Source organism: Gigantopelta aegis, chromosome 1, assembly GCF_016097555.1.
Source record: "Gigantopelta aegis isolate Gae_Host chromosome 1, Gae_host_genome, whole genome shotgun sequence".
In the NCBI taxonomy this organism is placed as follows: domain Eukaryota; kingdom Metazoa; phylum Mollusca; class Gastropoda; order Neomphalida; family Peltospiridae; genus Gigantopelta; species Gigantopelta aegis.
Genome location: NC_054699.1, coordinates 43,467,327 through 43,488,623, shown reverse-complemented (window position 1 = coordinate 43,488,623; position 21,297 = coordinate 43,467,327). Strand labels below are relative to the sequence as shown.

General features: G+C 37.0%; 1 protein-coding gene across 2 annotated transcripts in view; it reads left to right on the top strand.

Moving 5' to 3' along the window:
* The window catches only part of LOC121375378 (protein ECT2-like), a 98,162-nt gene that overhangs the window by 55,925 nt on the left and 20,940 nt on the right, over positions 1 to 21,297 (top strand). The gene's annotated exons all lie outside the window — the stretch shown is intronic.

Sequence of the window (21,297 nt, the reverse complement as noted above, 5' to 3'; positions counted from 1 at the left end):
ACATATATGTATATATGTGTGTGTGTGTGTATATATATATATATATATATATATACTGAAGATCACTATTGAAGGGTCACTCATATTGTTAGTACTACACACAAATTATGAAAGAAGGAATGTATGGCCTTTGTGGATTAGGCCCAGAGTGAGGTTTCCTAAGTAGCATTTGGATTTCAATATGAGTAATGGTATTTCCATTTAGAGGCCACAACAAAATGGTAAAAGTTATGCAAACACATGTACCTACTATCACCCCAACAAATGTCTGAAATTCTGTACGTTGTGCCCGTACAATGCGTTCTCACCATGGGTATTAAAGTGCATGATTGCCATCCACATTTTCACGCACACTTCAGTTGAAAAACCCTTATCTATCAACTTGCCCTGTTCCAATTACTAATGACATCATTAGCTTATTTTCATTTGATCCCAGAAAAAAGAATGTAATTAACCAATCACAATATGGAACACATTCACCATCAGTTTACAATTACAGATAACTCATTTCATTTTGCATAACTTGTTAAACCATGTATCCTCGAATAACCGTGAACCAGCCTAATTACCCACTGAGCTAAATCTTGCCTCTTATGAATGAACAAGGACAGTAACAGTTATAGGTAGTTCTATCATTTGAAATTCTGGAAAACAGATTTTTTAAAAATCTTTGTTCAAAGCTAATCCTGACTTTGAAAACATGGTAGATATTAGATGATTTAAAAGTATCAAAATGCGGCCTCTCTACACAGGTGGCTTCTAGAGCTGGTTTGACTGTACTCATTCAGTTTAATAAACTACTGTATAATACTTTATTTTCGCATTTTTCGCGTGTGAATGAAATTCGTGAAAATATATTCCACGCGAAAATAAACTTTTTATAAAGGCCGACCAAAAATAAATAAAAATATGTAGTCTCGTTCAACTATACCACATTAGTTTCCGATGTACGAGGCTAGTAGTAACAAAGTGGTGCTCCCTCCTGTCACGGAACAAACCACAAAACAAAAGCTGTTTAAAACTTTAAATCAAGAACACGATTGTAAGTACATACATGATAATAAAACAATACTAACACTAAAAAGCTTTATGCTGTTTTCCTTCGCATGTGCTAGCGATCAGTTCATCGGACAGAGTATACACGTGTTCAGCGACGGAAGTAAACATGCATTATCACAGTATATTAAAAATGTGGAAGCGGAAAATCCGGACTGGGCTATGTTCAGATGTTTCACAATTTTATTTTTGTTTTTGGCCTGTTAGCCAATCACAAACCGTTTTGAATTAGTATTTTGACTGCAATAAATATTGTATTAAAAGCAAGATATTTTTATGATTACAGGGCTCACCCTGGATCAAAAATACCTGTAGCCAAAATATTAGCCAAATGGAATTTTTATTAGCCATATTGAAAATGCTTTAGCCAAATTTGTTTTACGCAGTACTGTATTGAGTATTTATATATGAATATCAAAAATGTATCTTTTTCAGCTAATTGTGTACAAACTGGAATAAATAGGAATAACAAAACCTCAATGGGGTTAGGGGCAATTAATATATTACTTTGATTTTTCAGCGGGGATGGGGTTATGCAATATCTTCAGTTTGAAGCTAGTACCCATACACCCACCCCCACTTCTAAAGCCTATGACATTAAATTAACAAACATACAGAAATATGGGGGTGGGTTGGATGTTTATGGATGGTGGTTTTTTTTTTCTTTCTTCCTTTTTTCTCAAATAAAAATTTGAGAGCTTTTTTTTTTTATATAGAGCTCATTATTTCTTTAAATAGCAATCTTTATGTTAGTTTCAATTGCTTTTTTTTTTTTTAAGTGACCCATCAATTCCCCATCCCAAACAATTTCATAATTTGTGCCATGTTATTGCGGTTGATTTCAGCTGTTAAATGCTTGTTGTGATTTCTGCTTACAAAATTTAAATACTGCATGTTCATTTCCGGCGATCGCGATCTGCATGGGTACAAAATTAACAAAGACAAAGGAATAAACAAAAACTGCAGTTAGGTATTCATTGATGCGAATAACTATTGTTTTTCTACAAATTTACATCAAGATTTACTTTTGTGTAATTGTATTGTTTAATGTCCGCAACGATGTCTCTTGACACGCGGGTGTCGGCCGACTCTGAAGCGTGATGTATATATTCCACCGAGAGCTGTCCTCAGTTCAGCCAACGAACGTTCTTCCTAACGTTCGCGAACTATTTGTTCTATGGTGTTCGTCGTGTCCATTTGGTTTAACGTGAAGCGCACAAACCAGTCTAGCGAATGTTTTGTTTTCGCTCGGTCTGGCTGAATTTGGCCCTTGAGATGGCCTACATGTCTTTCGGCCCTGGACTGGCATGTGTATTCAAATTGACATGCATTGTCGGTCTGTTTTTATTACAAAGTGAAAATAACAAGCTACAGATCTTCCAGACATTGCTGTCATACATGCTAAATGCATACCATTAAAATTAATAACTGTGATTATTAAAATACGCAAACATCATAAGGGACCGTAACAAAAGTATATTGAAGCCAGAGAGACTAAGTTACTTAGTCTTGATTCTGACCCCCCACCCCCCTCAAAAAGACTAAATGGGCAGTTGACTTTGGCTTCATCCAAATTGACGTTACAGAACAAGGTTTGGAAAAGACCAAAGGAAGACAGTAGTAATATAAAAGATACAAACAGTATTTATTCATGAATGCACATAGTGAAACAATGTTTTTAAACAGTGATATGAGGCCAACCAAGGCACTCTGAAATGCTTTGTAACTATTAAACTATACATCCAATGACAATATGCCCATTGGTATCTTTCATCAGACGCCAATGACATAAGCTCCAAGTTGGCCTATTTCTCAAGTCATATTTTCCAGCAATTTAAGATAATTTATGCTTCTTTTCTCTTCTTTTTTGCTGTTGCAATTGCCGTTTTTCGGCTCTATTCCAGCGCTTGATGTGCAAGGTAGAGATTTTTTAAACAACTTGTATTGTTGTTAATATCTTGATGCAGAGTTGAGTTGTTCCTGTCAAGTCTCTTTTTGTTAATTAGAAGTTACAATATATCGTGAAATGTTTTAATGCGCTGTTTATTGGGAGAAAATATCACACGCACCCACGACACGACGCCACACACAAATTTCGATAAGTGAAAAAAGACAAGTGACTCTTATTAAAGAAAATCATCCTAAACACGCTCAAGATGTATAACAACAATTGTTTGTTTGTTTTTTGTTTGTTTCATTACTTTATTATTTATTAGTGTTACACATAATTGCCAAACCACTTGTCATACTAAGAGAGCCAACTCTTTACGATCGTTACAACGGCAAGACCTGTGTGGTACCAACATGGCCGTTATAACGAGAGTTGACTGTAATACATACCTAGCCACCTTGATATCCTGCTTTGCATGGGCAGTAGGTCGACAATAAATACCTTGGCCAGTGTTTTGAAGCCTTTTGGGTTGTGTTTGTATGATGATTTTCAAGTTCAAAGCAAGTGAAGCCAAAAGTGATAAAAGACTAAATGGAGATGTTGAAATCGTAAACCCCCTCCCCCCCAGACTAAGTGACTTAGTCTCTCTGGCTTCAATATACTTTTGTTACGGTCCCTAAGGCCTACGCTGTATTCTGCATGACACCGTTTCTCGTTACCGGTCGCGAGATCGCTATTATGAAAATTGAATATTTGGTAGTATTATTATGTTTGAGGTGTCGGATAGATTATGTTCACATCAGAAGACAGAAAATGGCTTAGCCAAAATTTTAGCCACTTGCAAATTTTATTAGCCATTTTTTTTTTAAATTAGCCAATGGCTAATTTGGCTACCGACAGCGCGAGCCCTGGATTAAATCAAACTCAATTATTTTCAGTTATTGAGTTGTCATAAATTTATTTGTGGAGTTGTCTCCCCTGAACTGGAACAGATGGTGTAACAGGGAAGCATCTATAGTCCTTCCCACAAGGAACGCCTTTTTTCATACTTTGGAATTTACTACAAGTTATTTATTTCTGAGCCAACTATTAAATTGCACATAAAAATAGTATATTTTTCTTATTTCCAAAACACTTACTTTTCTTCTTACGTCAAACAAAACTGAAATTATTTACAAAAAACATTTTGGTAGGAGGATGGGATGGACTATAATAGTACATTGGTTTTGTCGCGAGTACCTGCTAAAGACTTGACAGCTTCTCACACTAACAACTTAATTTAACCTTAAATACAAAAAGCGGTGTTGCTGCGCATTTCATTACACCACAGAACTGGTGTCAGTTGAAAGTGCGGCTGGAATGGTTTTAACCTGACTTGTCGTGTTTACATGTCTGCGGTAAGAGAAACATGAATAATGCATCCCAACTGTATAATACTGACAGTAGTAGTGTAGTACAGTGCAGAAACTAACTAGTGCAAGTCAACAGCAATTTAAAGGGCCAGTCCTTAGTTTACTGCCATTGTAAGGTGTTAATAACTTTATTTGGTTTCTTTTGTTTAACAATACCACAGTGGAACTAAAGTACATGTATTGATTAATTAATCATCGGCTATTGGATATCAAACATTTGGTCATTATGACTAGTAGTCATCAGAGGAAGCCCGCTACATTTTGTCGAATGCAGAAAGGGATCTTTTATGTGCACTTTCCCACAGACAGAAAAGCACATACCACAGCCTTTGTCCAGTTGTGGTGCACTGGTTGGAACGAGAAAACCCCCATTCAGATGAATGGATCCACTGAGGTAGTTCGATCCTGCAACGCAAGCACCTCAAGCGAGCACTCAATTGCCAGGCTATGTAAACAGGAAGGAAATGTTTTATTTAACAACGCACTCAACACATTTTATTTACGGTTACATTATATGGCATCAGATATATCGTTATGGACCACTCAGATCTGTGTTATTAGCTATATTTCCCTCGAACTGGTGATCCATCAAATATTAAATGGGAACCACTAAAAATGATCAACTATTGCTGCGCTTGCATATTTGGTTATTACAACCTTCGGATTAATTATTTAGTTTGAACGAACTATAGATGAATCGGGGAATCACAACAATAGCCATGCAATCCTTTCTTTATGTTGTTTGTTAGGTGGCTATCGGTAAGTACAGCTAGTTTTACGGTAACTGTTAGATGAACCGTGATACCAATCAAACAATTAGTGCACAAATGGGCCTCAACATAAAGTGTTACTTTGAACACGTCTTCAAGACCAGTTTTAAATAAAACAATGGGTGAGTTAATCAGCTATTGTCACTTCAGCAAGCACACATTTAATTAATACGGACAAGGGCTTCTGCATCACACAATCGGTGTAATTCTAATAAATTCTTTCACTCAAATATTTTGCTGTATAACACATTGATGAATATTTTTTAAAGTTTGCAGTTACCAAAATAATATGTATCTAATTCAACTTTTTTGACCGTTGTTACGGAAATATCTGATACATACATTTCACCAATTTAGTAGTGATACATTTGATTTAATTTGTTTTAAAATTAAATTGATATTAAACCTAATTAAAATAAAATGATTGTAAAATAAACAGTCTGTTAAGTTATGTTCAGTTAAAATGATTTAATTCAATTTAATTCAGTTCAGTTCAGTTCAATTCACCAGAGGCTCACATAATACAATTTGTATTCCTAATATGATATTGATGATACTGAAACACTCTCTGGTAATAACCTCTATCTATTCTGACATAGTGCTTTTCCCTTTGATGTCGCATGTGTGGTAATAATTATGATACAACTTTGGCACGTCACCATTGGATGATGGAATTAAAGTTGCATATACAGTTTACACTTTTTAATCCTAATACAGTAGAATCTCGTTGGGTTAAACTCTGAAGGGTCGACCACACCGCAACGCTCGAACCTAAAACGAAATCCCGAGTTATACTTACATGATTTTGACTGAATTGTTGGGTCAAACTACCCGATGGGTCGAACACTTTCTTGAGTACCGACGGGGTTCAAGCCAACAGGATTCAACTGTATTTAATATTCACTGTACATGGGTAGTACTAAACCAAATAACATCCGGCTGGGTCAAAGTTCGAGGTGCACCTAACGTTTCATAAAGTTGTTAATACTACCAGTCCTGCCATTGGTGATAAATGTGACAGTGTTTGTTGTGATACAATGTGGTTTTATCTGGCTAATAAATTCCTGTTGTGCTTAAAACATATGTGGGGTCCTAATAATAATAGCATGACAAGTTTTGGGCGAAACTAAGTTAGTCATAGATGCTACCCATTATCTCTGAAATGATAAGCTTAACCCACAAGTTGTCTCATTTACTTTAAAGGTAGGGTCAACTCAAACAAGAGCCTTATGTGTTGGAAAGATGCATACCCGGACCACCAACACATACTGGCACTTTAGCAAATGAAAAACGCGTAATTTTAGAGTTAATAAAAAAAAAAGATTATTCCTGCTAACTGGGGGCAGCCATTTTGTTTCGTTTTTGTGACGTCCGGTGAGATAGCTTAGGGCGAAGTGACGTCAGCTCCTGACCATCTCCTGTATGTACAGTGTAAACAAAAGCAGTAATTTTCGACAAGGCGCTTCTCTTTGATCAATCTGACTTGTAAAACAGCATAAATGGCGTAATAATACAACCGTGTCCGGTGTATCGGCGCGTCCGGTGATTCGGTGCACTTGCCTTGGTATTTTGCTTAAGTACGTTTAGGAAGTTGTCATGTTCTCGATGTTTTTAACGAATTAAAGTTCAATTCCTTTTTTCAATGGTTAATCAAGTATCAACATATTTGTTAAGGGTGCAATTATTTTTTTTATTTTTTTTAGAATTATCAATAATTATATCATAATTTCAAAATAAATCATTCACCTGTTTTGGTGTATATAAATGCGAAGTAGGTCAGCCTTATTGATATTAAGAATGATAAAACCAGTCTAAAACACCTTTCCCGCATTTTTAAAGTATAAATGTAATTATTTTTGTTCAGTTATTTTTATTTAAACTGAAAAGGAAAACACAGACAAATGCAAACAAAACGAAAGTTTTACACCTTAATTGACAGTCATTTCAGTTCATAATTGTCACATTGTTATAAAAAATAAAAGCGAAATAAGATCCACATGTGTGCACAATCTACCCAAGAAAAATAAAATCCATGTAGGCATTTTAGCCATGCATGACAATGAACATGTATGCATCTGCAGTACTGTGCCACTCAAGAAAACGATTCCGAAACTGATCATGAGATGGGTCATGTGTGATCGTTCATTTTCATAGTAATATTTTTAACAAGACAAAACAAATAAGTACTAAAATAATTCTGGGACAATAGTGTAATGTTTAAGGCTAAAAGTGAGGTCATGGGCGGTCTATAAATAGCAGGGTCAACAATCCACATCTACTGTGCTGAATCACCGGACATGCAAATCGTTTCAGATACAAGGGGGTGCCTATATTTATGCACCATTTTAAAATGTTTATTTACTACAGACACAAACCAATTTGTAGTGTATTTCAGATTATGCACTGCTTCATTGGCGAGAGACACATTTTATTAAGTATTTCACAGCGTTCACATAGAAAATGGTCCTTGAATGCTTAGGTGCGCCGATACACCGGACAGCACTGTATAATAAACTATTTAACTAAATATATTTCAAGTTGCATTAACTGAACAACATGGGGTTATAGTACTTTTCTCTGTTTAATAATCCAAAGGAAAAATGTACACTATTAGGCCTATTGATATGCTACTTTGGAGCAAAAACGACAACCCACGATACCCAAGTGATAATTTTCTTTTCTTTGGGACTACGTAATTGGTCAGTTCTGTGGTTTTAGATGGAAAAGTCTACTTAATCAATAGTTTTACAGAATTATTTACAGTAATAAACCATGTCCATTACAGTTTTAAGGGCGACAGGTAATATTCCACAATACCGGTATGTATTTTTGTGTCAAGACAGCGTCAATTAATTGGCTCGTCTGGTTACCAATCAAATACACCTGCCAATCAGGAATCACAGATAGAAGCAACTAACAGTAGAGACCAATTAACTAAGAAAACACTCCATGTATCATTTCAGTACGTAGGTTAATGCACGGGCAAAACATTGTTATTTGTTTCGACTTGTTGTGTAGCCACTTTGACAATGGTATTTTATTTTGTATTGAAAACTAATATATATAGTGCTGGATATACTTATTGCTGGCTTACTGGGATGTGTATTATTACAGAACATTGCAATGTATGACTATTTATCATCCCGCAAAAACCAGGTAGATTGTGTTTCTCTAGTTCTAAGGCTCATTCCTGACGTTAACGTGTTAAGTATTACGTAACCACCAGCTCGCCAGAGGGCGTACTCACTGAGATGGTACAAAATGGCTGTGCCCGTTATATATAATAGCCGTCACATTTGACTGTTTTATTAATTAACTATACGATTATATGTGTTGATATTAAGCAATAATGTGCATTATATATCGTTGAATATGCATACCAGGCCAAATGCCTTGATTGTCCTCTCCTTTAACTATACGATTATACGTGTTGATATTAAGCAATAATGTGCATTATATATCGTTGAATATGCATACCAGGCCAAATGCCTTGATTGTCCTCTCCTTTAACTATACGATTATATGTGTTGATATTAAGCAATAATCTGCATTATATATCGTTGAATATGCATACCAGGCCAAATGCCTTGATTGTCCTCTCCTTTAACTATACGATTATACGTGTTGATATTAAGCAATAATGTGCATTATATATCGTTGAATATGCATACCAGGCCAAATGCCTTGATTGTCCTCTCCTTTAACTATACGATTATATGTGTTGATATTAAGCAATAATGTGCATTATATATCGTTGAATATGCATACCAGGCCAAATGCCTTGATTGTCCTCTCCTTTAACTATACGATTATATGTGTTGATATTAAGCAATAATGTGCATTATATATTGTTGAATATGCATACCAGGCCAAATGCCTTGATTGTCCTCTCCTTTAACTATACGATTATATGTGTTGATATTAAGCAATAATGTGCATTATATATCGTTGAATATGCACACCAGGCCAAATGCCTTGATTGTCCTCTCCTTTAACTATACGATTATATGTGTTGATATTAAGCAATAATCTGCATTATATATCGTTGAATATGCATACCAGGCCAAATGCCTTGATTGTCCTCTCCTTTAACTATACGATTATATGTGTTGATATTAAGCAATAATCTGCATTATATATCGTTGAATATGCATACCAGGCCAAATGCCTTGATTGTCCTCTCCTTTAACTATACGATTATATGTGTTGATATTAAGCAATAATCTGCATTATATATCGTTGAATATGCATACCAGGCCAAATGCCGATTGATACACTGCAGGTAGGAGTTTTAGCCACATACACATGTATGTTACTGTTGTCGTCCATAGGATTTGATTTGATGTAAGTCATTAACATGTCTGTTGGTTGGCAACATCTTAATAAAGGCAACAATCTTTGGACACACCGGGACCCCGTTTTACAAAGCGATTAGCCCTAAGATCACCTTAAGTCCATAAGGTAGTTATGCACTTACGTTAATCTTAGCGCTAAGATCGTTTCGTAAAAGGGGACCCAGACCTTCACTCCCTTTTCAGTTTGGGTTCATTTGTAAAGTTCTACTACTTAAATTGCTTTTCAAAAACCCCCAAACTAACAAGTCTTTATTTTCATACAGGAATTTTTTTTTTTTAACAATGCACTAAACACATTTTATTTATGGTTATATGATGTTGGACATGTGGTTAAGGACCACACAGATATTTGTTGGGCTATTCTTTTCGATTAGCAGCAAGGGATCATTTATACTACTCAAAAGAATTTAAGGGTCAGACGATATTTTCGACATTATTTTCTGAATGTCAGTTATATTAGCTAGACCATAATGTCACGCATGGTATTGTTCCATTTTGACGAAAGTGGGTCTAAGCAACCCATAAATGAATTAAAATCCACTGTCATTGACACTGTCGACTAGTTCTAATGGCGAAAACATGCTTACATTTGCACGTAAATTAGGGCGAAAACGAAAGGTCTGCTAAGTGCCCATAATTTGCTTTCACAAAGCGCTTCATTTCCGTATAATTGGAGCTTGCGTTCGTGTACGGTGCACACTCCAAATTCGACAATGGTACGACTTCAACTGACTATCGAAGATTGAGGAAGGGCTATTGCTTGGCTTCAGGATGGCAATATGCAAAGAAATGTTGCCCTGAGACTTGGTGTCAGAGTGTCGTTGGCCGACTGTGGCAACGGTACCAAGCAACGAATTCTGTTCGAAATCGTCCACGTTCGGGAACACCCCGAAGCACTACAAATAGAGAGGACCGCTACATCACCAATATGGCTCTACGTCAATGCACAACCACTGCACGCCAATTACGTGACAATCTGCGGACCGACTGGAACTCGAGTGTGATCAAACCATACGCAATCGTCTGAGAGCCAATAATCTACGCTGCCGTCGCCAGGCTGTTCGACCACCACTCCTACCACGTCACAGAACGGCCAGGCGTCACTGGTGCACGCTTCATCTGCGGTGGCAACGTGTTCAGTGGGGTCGAGTGATGTTCACTGATGAGTCAGGTGTAGTCTCCAATTCAACGAAGGTCGGGTTCGTGTCTACAGACGTCCTGGGGAGCGCTTCGCTGACGTTAACGTTAGACGTCACCGGTTCGGTGGTGGCAGCGTCATGGTGTGGGGTGGCATCTCTATCCACCACAGGACCCCCCTCTATGTGGTGGATGGCAATCTGAATGGAATCTGCTATCTGAATGAGATTATCCGGCCGTTGGTTCTCCCAGGCCTTCAGCAGATTGGCGGCAGGGCAGTTCTGCAGGATGACAATGCCAGACCCCACCGCGCCAGGGTGGTAACGGACTTTCTCAGACAACAAGGTATCGCCAGGATGGATTGGCCAGCATATTCGCCTGACTTGGCCCCAATAGAGAACGCCTGGGACGAATTAGGCAGGAGAGTTCGAGATAACCATGCCCCTCCGGCCAACCTTCATGATCTGGGTCAACTTCTTATGGCAGAGTGGCAGGCCATTCCCCAAGAGTTCTTCAGACGTCTGATCAACAGCATGAGACAACGATGTGTCGAGTGTATTCGCGCCAGGGGTGGATTCACACACTATTAAACGAATGTTCTAATGTGTAAAATCCATGTTTGACAACCTTCAACTTTGACAGCATGTCATGTGACTTTCTTGTATACGGTGATGTTTATTTGTGTTTTTTTTGTAAATATGGAACAATTTAAATAAAAAAATTGGTATAGTTTACATCATCAATCTAATACACTCTGAAACTTATTTGGTTATAAATTTTTGACCCTTAAATTCTTTTGAGTAGTATATATGTACCATCCCACAAACACGATAGTACATACCACAGCGTTTGTTACCCCAGTTGTGGAGCACTGGCTGAAATGAGAAATGGCCCAATGAGCCCACCGACGGGGATGGATCCTAGGTCGATCACGCATGAGGTGAGCACTGTATAACAGAGCTAGGTCCCGCTCCCCTTATTTCCATACAGATTTTTTGCACTAACTTCTTGGAATATCTAAAGGTTTTATGAATTGCAGAATTAATTACTTTATACGGATGAAGGTTTTGTTCCCATCCTGGAGTGGGATTTATCTCAGTCGGTTGAGCACTCGACTGCGGTGCTTGCGTCACAGCATTGAACCACCTCGGTGGATCCATTCAGCTGATTGGGTTTTTTCTCATTCCAACCAGTGCACCACAACTGGTCAAATACCGTGGTATGCGCTTTCCTGTCTGTGGGAAAGTGCATATATAAAAGATCCCTTGCTGCAGTAGGAAAAATGTAGCAGGTTTCCTCTGATGACTATGAGTCAGAATTAACCAAACTTTTGACATCCAATAGCCAATGATTAATTAATCAGTGTGCTCTAGTGTGGTGGCTAAACAAAACAAACTAACTTTTTATCCATTCCAAGTGGAGCCCGACTACAAGTACATATAGTTGTGGTATGTACCATCCTGCCTATGGCAAAGTGCACATAAAAGATCCCTTTATCGATGGGAGTAGCACATGTGGCAGCAGCTGCAGATTTACTCTCTGTTGACCAAGTATCACATTAAAGCCGCACGCCCTAGTTCCATCCAGCGAAAATAAATTATAATTTGGTTAATCTACAAACCTGTAACACACTTAGATCACGTTTTTATCAAATGGAGTGAAAAAGCAGGTTTTATATCGATAAATACCATGGGAATCCCCATGTCCCAATTGCTTGAAATAATTTTGAAAGTTAGTATTCTGATGTCACCGGTAGATGTCGCTCGAAGCACAACAATGCCTACATCACGACAAATTTCAGACTTGGGGTGCGTTCCTTTCACCTCTCCTGGACATGTTCCAACTGTTCTGTCCTGGTTGTATCCCCTCGCCACATATCGTAAGACAGCAAAATTATTGGTTTTAAGGGTTTGTAACGTTCTGTATTGAGACACTTACTTGTCTGAACTTTATTGTTACTGAAAATGTTCACGAACTGTGAAGAAATATCTCACAAATGAACAACAAGCAAACGACAACAAATCGGACGTTGATTGCGCGAACCGTGCACAAGAAAACAAACCGAACCAAAATGATAACGGTCACGTGGTATACCAACATCTGTGACGTTTACACAGGAAGATTCCCTCTAAAAATAGATTGGACCTCGCTTGCTTAACAGTTTTTTCTCGAGTGCGCGCGGCATTTTAAGGGGGAAAAAAAATGCATTTCGTGGTTTTACAAACATCAGGATTACCAAAAAGCACTTCAGGTGAATGGAAATGTGTATTCTAAATAATAAAATGTAAGTAAAGTGCAATTTTATTTGTGAAAAAAATGGGTTTAATAGCGAAAAACAACGCCGTAATGGTTAACAACTAGCCGTAACTAGGGCGTGTCCCTTTAACAGTATACTGTTCAAATTGGGCTAACATAATCTTAAACAAAAACACCTGTTTTACCCAGCCTTTTCCGCTGCCAGTGTGATCAAAGTTAAAGTATGTTTTGTTTAACGACACCACTAGTGCACATTGATTTCTGACATGTAGTCTTAGAGGAAATGTGCAACATTTCTGTCATTAGCAGCAAGGGTTCTTTTATATGTACTTTCCCCCATGCAGGACAGCACATACGGCAGCCTTTGATAAACCAGTCATGGGGCACTGCTTGGTATTGGGGGGGGGGGGGGGGACTCAGAAAATGGGTGCACCGAGATGATCCTATCCTACAACCAACGCACCTCAGGCAAGTGCTTTACTGTCAGCTTAGGGAAAAAACCCTAAGACTGCACTTTTATTACTAAATTGTAGTTCCATAAAACAAAACAAAAAACCAGTGAATATAGTTTGAAAGTTGTGACCCACCCCGGGATTACTAATCTGATTACTTTGTCAACTGCTGTCAAGTGGCGCTCTCTGGTGTCAAGGCAATATCTCAATCACCGAGACTCCGTTCTTTATTTTATTAACACTTGACATGTGGCCTCCCTGGGACGAGGAAGGTCTTGCCTTGTTGTAAACTATACCATGAATTTCAGACCTTGACATTTAAGGAGTGTTATCACTCTCCATCCCCCATCACTCCCCCTCCCCTATCACTCCCCCTCCCCATCACTCCCCCTCCCCGATCACTCCCCTGATACTAGTTCATTGACAGTAATGTTTTGCATGTAGCATGTGAGTATATATGGTGTCAAGAATGATATGGCAATATCTTAAATAGCTCCCCATAATCTATTTTTAATTTAATTGCCAGTAATTATTTCTCTCTGGGTTTTTTTTCATGCCGAAGTCTGCAATATGCTGTCATGTCATCTCAATATGCTTTTAAAAAAAAGAAAAAAAGAGGTTGCATGCACAATTCCTTGAATTCTAGCAGAAAGTGACCGGCCTGGGTGACACAGTGGTTAACCTATTGTGTTTCAGGCTGGTAGGTGTTGGGTTCGCATCCCATCCCTTAGTGCTGTTGTTTTTAGTCCCCTACCGGTCCAACCAGAGGGGACTATGGGTTTCATCTCCATCCGTCTGTCCGTCTGTCCTACATAGTTTTTCTGATGTTTTTATTTACAGTGTGTATAGCTTTATCATGTACTGTTACAGATCAAGTTTGATTTTCTTGGCGATTTACCAATTTTTGCCAGAGTTATGGCCCTTGAACTTAAGAGATATGAATATTTGTTTTTTCCGGATTTATTTTTGTGCAGTTCCTCAAGATATTCACTCTAAAACTATGTGAGAATTAGAAACAATGGTTGACATCCAAAACTAATTTTTTTTTTTAATAAATAGAACTAAATTGATTATGAATTCAACATCACAAATTTAGAAGAAAAAAATCAATCAATTTATGATAAGTAAGAAAATTGAATTATGGAGATTTGTTTGTGTTGGGGGGGGGGGGGGGGGGGGCTGTCATTAAACATTCATTTAAACATCCTTTTTATCTGGTTGTTCATGAATTAATTCTTAACCCCTAAGGGGTCGTCCATATAGTACGTATGCAAAAAACTAAATATTTTGTACCCCTCCTCCCTCCCCCCCCTCCTTGTACGCATGACATACGCAGTGGGCCAGACTTCCCACCCTCCCCGTATGCATACGCATAAAAGTACAACGTATTACAGAATATCACTGACAGAATCACAAGCAATTCAAGTTTAATTGACACATAATTTTTTCTTTCTTTTTTAAAAAATTATTTTTGTTAAATTTTTAAATTATTATTAATGAAGTTTGGCATGTACACGAAATGTGATAAAAAAAAACCTACTATAGTTACATGTACAGTGTTGTTTTCCCTTTTGGTTCCCCTAGCGTACATTCATTTCTACTCAAATTGACAATATAATGGCTTTTTGCTTATGTATGTATGTACGTATGTATGTATCTGTTCTGACTCCCCTTTCCTGGTGTACACATTGGACTGGACCCCTCCTCCCCCATCAGTGCCGTACGTATTATATGGACGGCCCCTAACTTATTTGCAATAGTATACCTTATTACATTCCAGTTAATTTTGGAAGGTGGTGTTGATGTAGTTTACGACGTGGTCTTTCTGGCAGTGTTTTTAATTCCACAGCCACGCAAATCAACCAAGGCTGTTGCGAAATTAGCATCCCACCTGTGGACTTCCATTAATGAAAAACCTCATTTACATACGACCTAGATTAAGATTACTTGAGATATATTTGCCTGGTTTAGGTTCCACAACAGTAGTAAGACCTGATGATTTATTAAAAATGTTACAGTGTTAAAAATATTTCATATATGATGGCTTAAAATCTGAAATTAATCGGACAGAAACTGGGACAATAAAAACAAATGTTTAACGTTGGGATGAACATCCATGGGTATAACTACAATGTGTGTACACGTACGGGGTTATATCACTTATGTTTCCAGACTCCAATAATGGGCACCACTCCACCATTCTCCAAAGGCCACACGTATGGTGTTTTCCTATATAAAGAACCCCTTCGTGTTACTTGGTAGAAAGAGCACACATGCATGGTCGCTGACGACGGTGGAATTGTTTGGTTTTTGTTACATGAATGGATTGTGTTTCTCACTCTTTAAGTATGTGTGTTTGACATTGAAGATCCCCTACTTGTATTTTTACTTACTGAGGTGATTTCATCTTGTGGGAATTCCACCCAGAATTAATTTTAAAGTTTTTAAAGCACTTTGATTTCTATATAATAAAAGTAAAGTCTCTGTTTAAAACCACAAGTTTAAAATGTCAGCGTTTCATCAACTAAATGTTGACATTGTCAGAAGAATTCATTCTTAACCCCTAATTTATTTTTAGTTGATAATTGTATTATATTACAGTGTTCGAGATTAACGGTATCCCAATATCCCAGGGATACCAGAATTTAATTTTGGATACCAGACTTCAATAATCCAGTATCCCACCGGGATACCATATAATGTTGTTGTTCTGTTTTTTAATCCTGCGTTTTTATTTTTCCCTGAAACAATGAGTCGTCATTTACTGGTGAAGTTAAGTAACAGTGTCGTCCAAGTTTGTTACAATGTTATTTATGAATTTCATTTAAGTGGGATACTAAATTCTCAGGTGGGATACCAGATTTTGAAATGTTAGTAACCAACTGGGATACTGCCCAAAATGTTTAATCTCGAACACTGTATTATACATGTACTTTCCCCCACAGCTCTTTGCACTGTGGTTTTACATAATTGTATAAATAATATTTTAAAATACTTAATTTTGTAACACCTAACAACTGATTTGTATTTTTGTGTTGGGTTCATTCATCTAGAGGGTTGGATCTATCTTAGTCTATAGAGTACTTGACAATCACCCACTTGTATATTTACTTATTGAGGTGATTTCATCTAGAGGGTGGGATCTATCTTAGTCTATAGAGTACTTGACAATCACCCACTTGTATATTTACTTATTGAGGTGATTTCATCTAGAGGGTTGGATCTATCTTAGTCTATAGAGTACTTGACAATCACCCACTTGTATATTTACTTATTGAGGTGATTTCATCTAGAGGGTTGGATCTATCTTAGTCTATAGAGTACTTGACAATCACCCACTTGTATATTTACTTATTGAGGTATTTCATCTAGAGGGTATCTATCTTAGTCTATAGAGTACTTGACAATCACCCACTTGTATATTTACTTATCATCTAGAGGGTTGGATCTATCTTAGTCTATAGAGTACTTGACAATCACCCACTTGTATATTTACTTATTGAGGTGATTTCATCTAGAGCGTGGGATCTATCTTAGTCTATAGAGTACTTGACAATCACCCACTTGTATATTTACTTATTGAGGTGATTTCATCTAGAGGGTTGGATCTATCTTAGTCTATAGAGTACTTGACAATCACCCACTTGTATATTTACTTATAGAGATGATTTCATCTAGAGGGTTGGATCTATCTTAGTCTATAGAGTACTTGACAATCACCCACTTGTATATTTACTTATTGAGGTGATTTCATCTAGAGCGTGGGATCTATCTTAGTCTATAGAGTACTTGACAATCACACACTTGTATTTTTACTTATGGAGGTAATTTCATCTAGAGGGTTGGATCTATCTTAGTCTATAGAGTACTTGACAATCACCCACTTGTATATTTACTTATAGAGGTGATTTCATCTAGAGGGTTGGATCTATCTTAGTCTATAGAGTACTTGACAATCACCCACTTGTATATTTACTTATTGAGGTGATTTCATCTAGAGGGTTGGATCTATCTTAGTCTATAGAGTACTTGACAATCACCCACTTGTATATTTACTTATTGAGGTGATTTCATCTAGAGGGTTGGATCTATCTTAGTCTATAGAGTACTTGGCAATCACCCACTTGTATATTTACTTATTGAGGTAATTTCATCTAGGGGGTTGGATCTATCTTAGTCTATAGAGTACTTGACAATCACCCACTTGTATATTTACTTATTGAGGTAATTTCATCTAGGGGGTTGGATCTATCTTAGTCTATAGAGTACTTGACAATCACCCACTTGTATATTTACTTATTGAGGTAATTTCATCTAGGGGGTTGGATCTATCTTAGTCTATAGAGTACTTGACAATCACCCACTTGTATTTTTACTTATGGAGGTAATTTCATCTAGGGGGTTGGATCTATCTTAGTCTATAGAGTACTTGACAATCACCCACTTGTATATTTACTTATTGAGGTGATTTCATCTAGAGGGTTGGATCTATCTTAGTCTATAGAGTACTTGACAATCACCCACTTGTATATTTACTTATTGAGGTGATTTCATCTAGAGCATGGGATCTATCTTAGTCTATAGAGTACTTGACAATCACCCACTTGTATATTTACTTATTGAGGTGATTTCATCTAGAGGGTTGGATCTATCTTAGTCTATAGAGTACTTGACAATCACCCACTTGTATATTTACTTATGGAGGTAATTTCATCTAGGGGGTTGGATCTATCTTAGTCTATAGAGTACTTGACAATCACCCACTTGTATTTTTACTTATGGAGGTAATTTCATCTAGGGGGTTGGATCTATCTTAGTCTATAGAGTACTTGACAATCACCCACTTGTATTTTTACTTATGGAGGTAATTTCATCTAGGGGGTTGGATCTATCTTAGTCTATAGAGTACTTGACAATCACCCACTTGTATATTTACTTATTGAGGTGATTTCATCTAGAGGGTTGGATCTATCTTAGTCTATAGAGTACTTGACAATCACCCACTTGTATATTTACTTATTGAGGTGATTTCATCTAGAGCGTGGGATCTATCTTAGTCTATAGAGTACTTGACAATCACCCACTTGTATTACTTTACTTATGGAGGTAATTTCATCTAGGGGGTTGGATCTATCTTAGTCTATAGAGTACTTGACAATCACCCACTTGTATTTTTACTTATGGAGGTAATTTCATCTAGAGGGTTGGATCTATCTTAGTCTATAGAGTACTTGACAATCACCCACTTGTATATTTACTTATGGAGGTAATTTCATCTAGGGGGTTGGATCTATCTTAGTCTATAGAGTACTTGACAATCACCCACTTGTATATTTACTTATTGAGGTGATTTCATCTAGAGCGTGGGATCTATCTTAGTCTATAGAGTACTTGACAATCACCCACTTGTATTTTTACTTATGGAGGTAATTTCATCTAGGGGGTTGGATCTATCTTAGTCTATAGAGTACTTGACAATCACCCACTTGTATTTTTACTTATGGAGGTAATTTCATCTAGAGGGTTGGATCTATCTTAGTCTATAGAGTACTTGACAATCACCCACTTGTATATTTACTTATGGAGGTAATTTCATCTAGGGGGTTGGATCTATCTTAGTCTATAGAGTACTTGACAATCACCCACTTGTATATTTACTTATTGAGGTGATTTCATCTAGAGGGTTGGATCTATCTTAGTCTATAGAGTACTTGACAATCACCCACTTGTATATTTACTTATTGAGGAGTACTTTTGTATCTAGAGAGGTTGGATCTATCTTAGTCTATAGAGTACTTGACAATCACCCACTTGTATATTTACTTATTGAGGTGATTTCATCTAGAGCGTGGGATCTATCTTAGTCTATAGAGTACTTGACAATCACACCTTGTACTTGTATTTTTACTTATCTATAGAGAGACAATCACCCACTTGTATATTTATTTCATCTAGAGGGTTGGATCTATCTTAGTCTATAGAGTACTTGACAATCACCCACTTGTATATTTACTTATTGAGGTGATTTCATCTAGAGGGTTGGATCTATCTTAGTCTATAGAGTACTTGACAATCACCCACTTGTATATTTACTTATTGAGGTGATTTCATCTAGAGCGTGGGATCTATCTTAGTCTATAGAGTACTTGACAATCACCCACTTGTATTTTTACTTATGGAGGTAATTTCATCTAGAGGGTTGGATCTATCTTAGTCTATAGAGTACTTGACAATCACCCACTTGTATATTTACTTATAGAGATGATTTCATCTAGAGGGTTGGATCTATCTTAGTCTATAGAGTACTTGACAATCACCCACTTGTATATTTACTTATTGAGGTGATTTCATCTAGAGGGTTGGATCTATCTTAGTCTATAGAGTACTTGACAATCACCCACTTGTATATTTACTTATTGAGGTAATTTCATCTAGAGGGTTGGATCTATCTTAGTCTATAGAGTACTTGACAATCACCCACTTGTATATTTACTTATTGAGTAGGTGATTTCATCTAGGGGGTTGGATCTATCTTAGTCTATAGAGTACTTGACAATCACCCACTTGTATATTTACTTATTGAGGTAATTTCATCTAGGGGGTTGGATCTATCTTAGTCTATAGAGTACTTGACAATCACCCACTTGTATATTTACTTATTGAGGTGATTTCATCTAGAGGGTTGGATCTATCTTAGTCTATAGAGTACTTGACAATCACCCACTTGTATATTTACTTATTGAGGTGATTTCATCTAGAGCGTATCTATCTTAGTCTATAGAGTACTTGACAATCACCCACTTGTATATTTACTTATGGAGGTGATTTCATCTAGAGGGTTGGATCTATCTTAGTCTATAGAGTACTTGACAATCACCCACTTGTATATTTACTTATTGAGGTGATTTCATCTAGAGGGTTGGATCTATCTTAGTCTATAGAGTACTTGACAATCACCCACTTGTATATTTACTTATGGAGGTAATTTCATCTAGAGGGTTGGATCTATCTTAGTCTATAGAGTACTTGACAATCACCCACTTGTATATTTACTTATGGAGGTAATTTCATCTAGGGGGTTGGATCTATCTTAGTCTATAGAGTACTTGACAATCACCCACTTGTATTTTTACTTATGGAGGTAATTTCATCTAGGGGGTTGGATCTATCTTAGTCTATAGAGTACTTGACAATCACCCACTTGTATTTTTACTTATGGAGGTAATTTCATCTAGGGGGTTGGATCTATCTTAGTCTATAGAGTACTTGACAATCACCCACTTGTATATTTACTTATTGAGGTGATTTCATCTAGAGGGTTGGATCTATCTTAGTCTATAGAGTACTTGACAATCACCCACTTGTATATTTACTTATTGAGGTGATTTCATCTAGAGCGTGGGATCTATCTTAGTCTATAGAGTACTTGACAATCCATTTTTACTTATGGAGGTAATTTCATCTAGGGGGTTGGATCTATCTTAGTCTATAGAGTACTTGACAATCACCCACTTGTATTTTTACTTATGGAGGTAATTTCATCTAGAGGGTTGGATCTGTCTTAGTCTATAGAGTACTTGACAATCACCCACTTGTATATTTACTTATGGAGGTAATTTCATCTAGGGGATTGGATCTATTTTAGTCTATAGAGTACTTGACAATCACCCACTTGTATATTTACTTATTGAGGTGATTTCATCTAGAGCGTGGGATCTATCTTAGTCTATAGAGTACTTGACAATCACCCACTTGTATTTTTACTTATGGAGGTAATTTCATCTAGGGGGTTGGATCTATCTTAGTCTGTAGAGTACTTGACAATCACCCACTTGTATTTTTACTTATGGAGGTAATTTCATCTAGAGGGTTGGATCTATCTTAGTCTATAGAGTACTTGACAATCACCCACTTGTATATTTACTTATGGAGGTAATTTCATCTAGGGGATTGGATCTATTTTAGTCT